This window comes from Felis catus, chromosome D1 (assembly GCF_018350175.1).
Source record: "Felis catus isolate Fca126 chromosome D1, F.catus_Fca126_mat1.0, whole genome shotgun sequence".
NCBI classification, from domain to species: Eukaryota; Metazoa; Chordata; class Mammalia; order Carnivora; family Felidae; genus Felis; species Felis catus.
The window spans coordinates 51,673,677-51,683,167 of NC_058377.1; the positions used below are offsets into that span (position 1 = coordinate 51,673,677).

The following is a 9,491-nucleotide window of genomic DNA, read 5'->3' on the forward strand; positions in this document are numbered from 1 at the left end:
TTGAGAGAGAGAGAGAGAGAGAGAGAGAGAGAGAGCGCACAGCGGGGGAGGGGCAGAGAAAGAGGGAGAGAGAGAGGGAATCCCAAGCAGGTTCTTTGATGTCAGCACAGAGCCCGACATGGGACTTGATCTCAGGAACCATGAGATCGTGACCTGAGCTGAAATCAAGAGTCAGCTGCTTAACTGACTGAGCCACCCAGGTGTCCCAGGAAGTCCATGCTCTTAAGGAGCTCACAAGTAAGTAGGAGACTGACTAAATAAGGTACTGTGATTAAAAGCAAAACAAACAAACAAACAAACAAACAAAACCCAGCACATTAGAATGACTAATCAGTGGTATGCTCAGTATCCTCATCTGTGATTTGGATTTGCCTGTGTGGTAGACTGGGTGAGAAGAGGATGTGGTTAGGGGAGGGTTCCCCAAGGAGGTGCCTCAGGAAAATCATTCTAGGCATAAGGGAGTGAAAGCTCATGGAGTATAAATAAAACCTATTTCCCAGGAACACTGTGGAAGAAACAAATGACATGAAGCCATGCTTCTCCATCCTGACTGCAATTCAAGATCATCCATGAAGCTGCTTAAAAATACCATTTTTGATCTACTGAATCAGAATCTGCTGGCCTGCAGTCTGGGTATTGGTGATGTTAACAACACATATAAGTAATTCTGTGGCACAGCCAGGGTTGAAAACCACTAAGAAATGCACTTTGAAAGCATATTGTAAACAGTGAATCTCAATACAAATGCTAGATATTGTGATGATTGTGTAGTATCTATTTGTTTTTGACTGTCCTAAATTGTTTACCAGGTAAGATTTTTACAAACTTTACTTATATTGGCGGTAACAGTGGAGCTGGAGACTATTACATCTTCTCCATGCTGTGCAGTGAGAACCACCAATAGTGTGGTAGAACTTAGACCCTTTCCAAGGCCATGCAGGAGCCTGAGGATGTCAGCCCTCACAGCTCCCTGTGCTTGTGGACTGGTTTGGTGATCCACTGGGTGTCAGGAGTTCTTCTGAGAGCTTTATGGAATGGATCAATGAGGATAACCTCAAAGGGTTTGTGCGCGGAATCTTTGCAACCCAGTAAGAATTCAAGACTCTCAGAGCCCCATAGTAGCATCCAGCTCACTCCTCTGCAATAGACTGAAGGCTTCGGGCAAACTAGCTGGTTAACACCAGGATGAACAGGCTTGCCAGCGGTAGCACCCTTAGGAACTGGGAGTTCACGGCCACCTCACGAATCTGAAATATGGCATAACCTTGCTTGGCCTTGTACCAGTCTGTGTGCTTTATCAGGCCAGGTTGGGCAGCGGTTCCTGTGGAGTGTAGAGAGCTGGAGGTACTGGCAGCAGCACAACCTGAGAAGAAAGCGCATTACACTGGACTGTTTCTTCCTCCTTAGCTCCTGGGGGTACGTGTAAGTGCCTGTCCTGCTTACCTTTGGGCAGATGGCTGCTGCCACATGGAAAGGAAAGAGCCTTCCTCCCATGATCTTTTTTGGACCTACTACTGCTTAGTATCTAAATAGGTAAATACAATGATCTCAAGCCCTTTACACGTATAGTGTTTTGTTGTTGTTTTTGCTATTTTGTTTGTTTTGGTTTGGTTTTGGCATGAGGTTTTTTGTTTCATTTTATTTTTATTTTTATTTATTTTTTTTGCTAAGTATGTTCACACACTGGGGCCAGAAGTGGCAAGCAAGACCGTAAATGACAAGCACAAGAAATTGGACTCACAATGAAAGTTTTTCCAAGTTGGGAAATGATTAGATGTGGTGCTTAAAATAGAGATTGTCTCTGCTCTTCTGTTTCTTATGGAATAACCCACGTTAGGACAGAGATCCTCATAGAACTAACCAGGTGTCCAGTGCACTCAGAAAGAACCAGATTTGTCTCTCCTTGACATCATTCACTTGCTGAATCTCACCTGCAAAGGTTCTCACCCAGGACACAGTAACCTTGAACCTACCATAACTGTAAGCTTTTCCTACTAGATTGTGTGCTCCTTGAGGGCAGTGACAATATGTCTGTCATCCACTGTTTTCTCTAGCACCTTGCATGGTGCTTGTCATATAGTAGGCACCAACAAAGATTTATCTAGAAAGGATAGTTGAATTTTTCCTTCCAGTGGGCGTAATGTGAATGCTATTTGGATCTCTGTTCACTGCCTTTGGGAAAAGTGTTGTTTCCCTATATTCTTAGTTGTTAGCTTATTTTAAAAGGATGTTTATGAGAGCTAGTGGCATGTTCCTGGTATGATTACTGTAAACAATTATTTTCAGAGTAATGTGGACAAATAATTCAATTCTGTTGTGTACTTCCACACCAGGCAGGGGTAAGGTCTATGTTTGCCCTTCTGGGCTATCACCTTGAACTTCTGCTTTGAACATGAAGCTATTAAGACATTCTGTTTCTCTTCTGAAGTCCTTGGTGTTGCCCTTTCTTTCTTTGCTTATCTAGAGTTCAGCAAAGCAAACCATTCATTGTATATTTTTAAGAAAAATTGCAAAGACTATGCAATATGTATAACATGTAATTCCTTATTAGTGTGACTGTTGCTCTCCTAAATGCCTAGTATGTCAGATAAAATGAATTTTCTCATTAACCTCATGCATGCCAACTTGTCAAATTATGATGAACCAAACAAGACTGTACCCAGAAATTGAGCTGCCATCATTACGTTTATATGGCTTTGCCAATTAGTCTATAAATAACACATTTTTAACACACTTCACAGTTTTGAAACTAAACCGCTTCTGAATGTTCTGAAATATAAGAATAGCAAAAAGACTATCCAAAGAAAGTAAAAGAAAATGATTTGCTCTTATTAGAGGAAATTAACATTATTTAGAGGAACAAGGGATCAGACAATCATATAGACATTCAACAAATATTTATTGGATGTCTGATCTGTGAATACAGTTTTCTTGGGTGTAGTAGGTGTGACTTAGTAAACAAGTTACTGGAATTTTTCCTTCAGTAGAAAATTATTATTTAAATAATAACATAATGTAAATATTTATTACACCTATATGGATTCAGGGTATTAGCAATGGAGTACCAAGATGAATAAGACAGATCACTATATTTATGGGACTCACACTTTGATAGTGAAGTCAGATAAAAAATGATTAGAAAAGAAATTGGGAAGGTAATAGTAGTACATACATACATATATACATAGTAGTATACATACATATAGAGCAGCAGGATGATAGCAGTGAAGGAAAGAAAGATAGATAACCAGAAAAGGGAGGATTTGTAAAGCAGGAAATTATTTGACATAATTGTAAAGTTCAGGACCTGTCTAAAGAATGAAAATGATTTGGGGGACTATGACCTGTGTTTGTTTGAATCATAGTTTTTGAGTTCTAACATATGTTTGGAGGAAACTCTGGGGTTTGCATGAGGGACTGGCAGGGAACATTGTCAATGCTCAGTGTCTCATCAGTTACAGAGAGTAACCCAGTTTTGTTTCCATCATGCACACTGCCTTTTGACAAAGACAAACAAAGGTGAAAGTTAACAGGACCCAACTTCTTTTGAAGGTACTTTAGAGTAACTCATCCCTGCTGAAGATTTTCACCCTCCATGCCCAGTAACCATATAAACTACTTTTGCCAACCACTTTTTTCTTCTTAAAAAGAGTTCCGGTAAATATGATTTTCCCCATCAAGTTTTATTTCAAGTGATGTTTTAGTGCCCTGTGAGACCTTACTGTAACACCCATAACTACTGCTATGCCCTGCTATCAAGTGAAATAAGACACAGATGCACACTTCCCATCCCCACTCATAAATGGCACAGACAAGGTCTGTCTCCCCCTGCTAACGTGACCCCACAAGAACAGAAAGCACATCTCTCTTATTGACTGATTTGTGTCCAGTACTTAGCATTGCTCAATAAAGATGTGTGGAGTAAATCAAGAATAAGCTAACTTAATCCTCACAACCCTCAAGTTCTTTTTTGAGCTGGTGTAGTGAACAAATGCCATTTTTCCCCAGAGTAAAGTTGATACCCATTCAACTCAAATCTTATATTGATTTCATTTAAGAGTGTAGATTCTCATCACAAGAAAGAAATGAAAAGAGAAGCATGTAATTACGAGAGGAGAGAGACAGGCATCTTCTAATTAATTAAGAAATGATGCAATTCTGGTCCCTTTATTTTAATAGAAACATTATTTCCGTTTTCATTCTGAATCAGGAGGTGTGGGAATGAGATGAAGATTGCAGGAGCATGAGAAGGGAAGAGTCACACATAACTGGAGTCTGCAAGTGTAGATGGTACATCTCCAAAGCCTGGCAGTGGAGGGAAAATGGTGGGCACAGGACAGCTTCATTTCCTTGAGAGAAACCAAAGACGGTTCTTTGCAAAAATCTTGTGTTCACTTACTTTTTGAAGGGAAAATAATAACAACTAACAAATGCCATTACAGGGCATGCTTTGGCAAAAAAGTAATTTGTACTATAATTATATAATACAGACTCAGATTCTCCTATATTAAATGGGAATATAAATATTCCTTCTCATATGGAGTATCATGTATCATGCAAAGTGCTTAAGGTGCTAGTACATACTAAGGCTTCGTGAATGTAAATGTTTGTCATTGGTGTGTCTTTATAAGTAACTCTTCACCTCAGGCCTGGAAAGGAAACATTTATTAATCTCACTTCACGGGTGGAGGGAACATGGGCAGGAGAAATGAACTAAGTGCCCCCCACTCCATCTCTTAACTAGAAAATGGAAGAGCCAGGACTCTAATTCAGGCTTTCAGTAAAAAACACTCTTTCTTCTGAAGTAAATTTTGATAACTTATTTTTTTCAGTTGCAGAGGCTTTGTTTTGTTATTTTTTTTTTTAATTTGCTAATCTTGATAATGTATTTTTTCTTGTCTTGTAGTATATAGTTTTAGAGTTTGTCAGTTTTAGACTTGAATTAAAAATGTGCTTATTTGATGGTCAAACAGGTATCCTCTCATCATACATTAATGGTAATGATTTCTGTTTGAGCATCCTCAGGTTCCTAAAACTAAAAGGCCACAGGTTTGAAAGTGAGATACAGAGAGATATGTTTATGCATCCACAAAGAGAGAGAGAGCTGGGGAAGGGGAGAGATGTACACTCATACAGATGCATGGGACAGCCCTGAAGTGGGGTTTCTTGACAACCCAGTATCTGGGAAGGGGCTGAGCCAAGAGCAATTTGCAGTAATTACACTTGAAAGAAGTAACAGAGTCCTCTCCATCTGGACAATGAAAGGGCAAGGTGCAGACATGAGCAAAAGAACTAATACCATGCAGAAGGAATGCCTTGTACCTTCTGTTATTATTAAATGCTAGTGGTGCATCAGACATTGCCCTGCTAGCTAGCTACTTTTCGTGTGCTATCTTCACTCTTTAATAACGTGCTATCGTCTCAGGATTAACATAGCTTTTAGAAGCACAGTCTGGAGATCTTTCATTTTTCCTGGGTATCCCACTTGTCCAGACAAGTACTGAGCTGGCTTTTTATGAAAACTGGAGTCTGCCTTTATCTGTAAGATGTACTGAAAAGTGTAGGTGATTGGGAATGAACAACTTGTCTCAAATTTAATTTATTTTGGTTAGGAAGACAGTGATATCAATAACTGGGAGATGTGCTTGAAGCCTTGAAACTGGAAAACTCTGACATGGACACTCACAAAGGTCACCTCCATGAGGGCAGGGAGCAGAGTCAGCAGGTAATCGCCCAGAACTTCCCAGATCAAATCTGTAAATCCGTGAAATGATTATCACTACATCCTGAGATGTCCATACCAGGCTTCTTAGATAAGCCCATAGGCCCCAGAACAGGAAAAGCCTTTCCTACTCTGACAAAGGTGAGCTGACTCTGCCTTCGGGTGTGATTTTCTGGGCTGCTGAGTACAGTCAGGAGTCACCAATGCTTAACCAGCTGATCATAGGTGCTGACAAGAGGGCATGGGTGTATGTTCTAATTGTTGTTTACCGGATGCTGCATACCTGAAGGAGAGTTAGAGGGAGGCTTCAGTGATGCCACTTTTCATCTTCTCCAGTTTCACTGCCTCCTACTCAACTCCTTGGACTGGGTACACACAGCAGGAAGACAGGCCCTTAGGGTTTGCCCAGAGCAACCTCATTGAAAAATGCCTCCAGCTTCCCCTACCGCAAGTGGAAGGTGGGGGAAAGTGCTCGCACCTGCACATGCTTCCAGGAGCACAGCTCCAGAAATACCCAGGCCTTTGTTAATTCTTCTCCAATAAATATCTGCCGCAGATGGGCTTACATTTCCGGAATCAAGTTTAAACTGCCCGGAAAACTTTAGATTGGTAATGAGTGGTAAGGAAAGCCTGCTGTTGAGTGGAATGGAATCGTGAAGCCACTGCCTCATTAATCTGAAGTCATCTTTTTTTTTTCTTCTAATTCTAAAATGACTCACAAAGCTCCATTAGGTTTCTTCTCCAAAAAATGCACTGAGGTTCCAAAGAGATGTATTAACACCTTCCACACAATAAGTAATAACTCTTAGATCTTCAGACTTTTATATCAGAGATGATATCACTTGAACATAACCATGCATTTGTTTTAATCTAAGTGATGAAACAGATAAGAATTAGTCATTCCCTGATGGAAATCAAGTATGATTCATTATTTGGCAAATGTTTATTAATTTGTTATTAATTGCTACTTACAGAGAATAAAATTATTTTTTCTCATATGTCATATTATAATATTGTCTATATGCTCAAGAATCCTTCTGAGACGGTAATTGTTACAATATGTCCTTTTAAATAACTTTTCTTTGTTCTTCCAGTGCTCTAATTCTGATTGTACCAGTTATTAACTTGGAAACTTTGGACGGGTTAATTCATTTATTTAAATTTAAGTTCCCTAAAATTTTTAAATGGGTTATTGCTTGAATGGAATGAGATAAATCTGTAAGCCCATACAAATTTCTTTTAACTCAACTGAGTTCAGTTGTGTTAAAACTGTACTGAGTTCAGTACACACTGAGCATACATTCACCACTCTGTATAACTTATTTTCTTTTTCTCAATCATCGTATGAAGTAGGTATTATCCAGTCATACAGAGGAGGAAACTGGAGCTCAGAGAGTTAATAAACAATTTTCACAACCAGTGAGTGACAATAAGAATTTGAGCCTCAGTCAGGGTGATTCCAGAGCCCCGGCCACCTCCCTAAGCATGAGTCATTGATTTTATAGTTTATTATTCATTTCATTGTGGTCTTTCTTTAGTAAAATGCTTCTCCTCTAATATATCTCCTGTTTTGAAAAGTCAATTTGCCATGGAACTAATATCATTCATTGAATGTCAAATAAGAACCTGCACTGGCAGAGAAAAGGATAGATGGTACTGAAGATCTGGGAGAGAAAATGAAAAAGATAGAACTAAAATATAAGATGATCAGTTTATCAGCCAGGGAAATTCACACCTAGAATATAAGTTTTGATTGGGAACATTTGCACAATGCTGAAAAATACTCCTTTCTCGAATTTTCACTTCCTTTTTCATACCTTTAATAATTCCGTCTCCTCTTACCCAAATCCTTTCATTCTTGTACAGTTTTCCCTTAGCTTCAGCAAACTGACTTTTTCTCAAAGTTGTGTATTTTCAGCTCCCAACCAGCTAAACTTCATCAGCATCAGTCATTTCTATCCTCAGAATGTGGTTCTCTGGTAGAACCACTGGTAAAGAGTTTTTAGATGAATCCCACAAGAAATGAGGTTCTATTGATCAAAAAAAAATGATGAACATGAAAATAGCACTATGTTCCAAGTACTCTATTAGTTTCCAAGAATATGAAGTCAGGTTTAGAGACAGATTCCATTCTCCAAGATACAAACATTTAAACATATAGTAACAGTGACTGATGATAAGGGTAATAATAGAATTGCACCATAGAAACATGAGTGGAGAAAAAACTACCATAAGGAGGTCAAACAAGATTTATAGATGATGTGGCAATAGAAAAATTCTAGAATGGGGAGAAGTTTACCCCATAGAAAAGCAGAACTTGGGCAGTGTAAACCAAGGAAGCACTGTGAGCAAAGACAGGGTGGTATGAACAAATGTCAATGTTTCCATCTGAAGAAGAAGCTAAAAGTGCGAAAACATCAAATTAGTCCTGCTATGAGATTTTATCTTAACCTTAAATATCAAACAAAACAACAATAACAAACTTTTTAAATTTACTTTTACTTTTTAATGTTTTTATTTATTTTTGAGAGAAAGAGGAGAGAATTCTAGTCGGGGGGTGGGGCAGAAAGAGAGGGAAGGGAAGAATCCCAAGCAGACCCCACACTGTCAGTGCAGAGCCCTCCTAGGGCTCAAACCCACAAACCATGAGATCATGACCTGAGCTGAAATCAAGAGTTAGACGCTTAACCAAGAGCCACCCAGGCACCCCAATAATAATAAAATTTGACTTTGGATTAGACAAAGTATGTTCTGTATATATTAAAATATCAGTGGATTAATCCACTTTATTCAAGATTACCTGTTGGTTGACTGTTCTACCAAATGCTTGACTAGCCATTGAGCATGCAATGATGAATAAAGTGGACACAATACCTGACACAGACAGTTTATCATCTAGTGGAGAAACAGACATTGAATAACATCAGATAGATAATGTATAGTTTCTAATGCGGTAAGTAGTTTAATAATGCAGTGAATGAAAGAGATGTTTCAGCATAACATTTGCTGGGATTGGTGAACAAGGTCAAGAGAAAAATTCAACCCAGGAATGAATACATACAAAATAAGCAGAGGGGATAAAAGTAGAAACTGTCAAGTGTTTAATTTAAAAAAGAGACAAACATCTGCTTTGGCAAGAGGCTATTGAAAAGGGTTTGAAACATTATATTTGGCTCAAAGTATAAATAGGATTACCCGTGTTGATGTTACTATTTGTTTTAAATTAGTTCAGTGGGTTCCCTAAAATAACAAAGATCCAAATTGTGAGTGTGATATTCCTCCTCATTTTGTTTTATAGATTTATCTGATATATGCAGTTTGCTTCTAAATATATTTTAAAGATATTAATAAACTAAAATATTCACAAAGATGGATGCCCAAGACCTGCAAATCATGCTGTATATAGTAATGGGTAACAAAAGAAAAAAAATGCTCCACACCTGGAAGTGGAATGGAATGGTTATAAGAGCTACATCAGACATTATTTTCAGTCCAGCCCTTTCAAGTACTGCCATACCTTTTGGAGCAATTGATTTAATTTCTCTAAGCCTTAATTTGGTAATCTTTATTGGAGAGAAAAATATAACCTATTTCTGGGGCACCTGGATAACTTAGTCGGTTAGGCATCCAACTCTTGATTTTGGCTCAGTATCTGAAGGTTCTTGAGCCCCGAGTATGGCTCCACACTGACAATGCGGATCCCTGTCTCTCTCTCTCTCCCTCTCTCTCTCTTCCCTGCCTCCCGCTTGCTTGCTGTCTCTGAAAATCA

At 38.7% G+C, this 9,491-nt stretch overlaps 1 pseudogene; it reads right to left on the minus strand.

Annotated features, from left to right (window-relative positions):
• Window positions 1-827: 827 nt before the first annotated feature.
• On the minus strand, window positions 828-1,494 carry LOC101085236 (annotated as a pseudogene).
• Window positions 1,495-9,491: the final 7,997 nt, after the last annotated feature.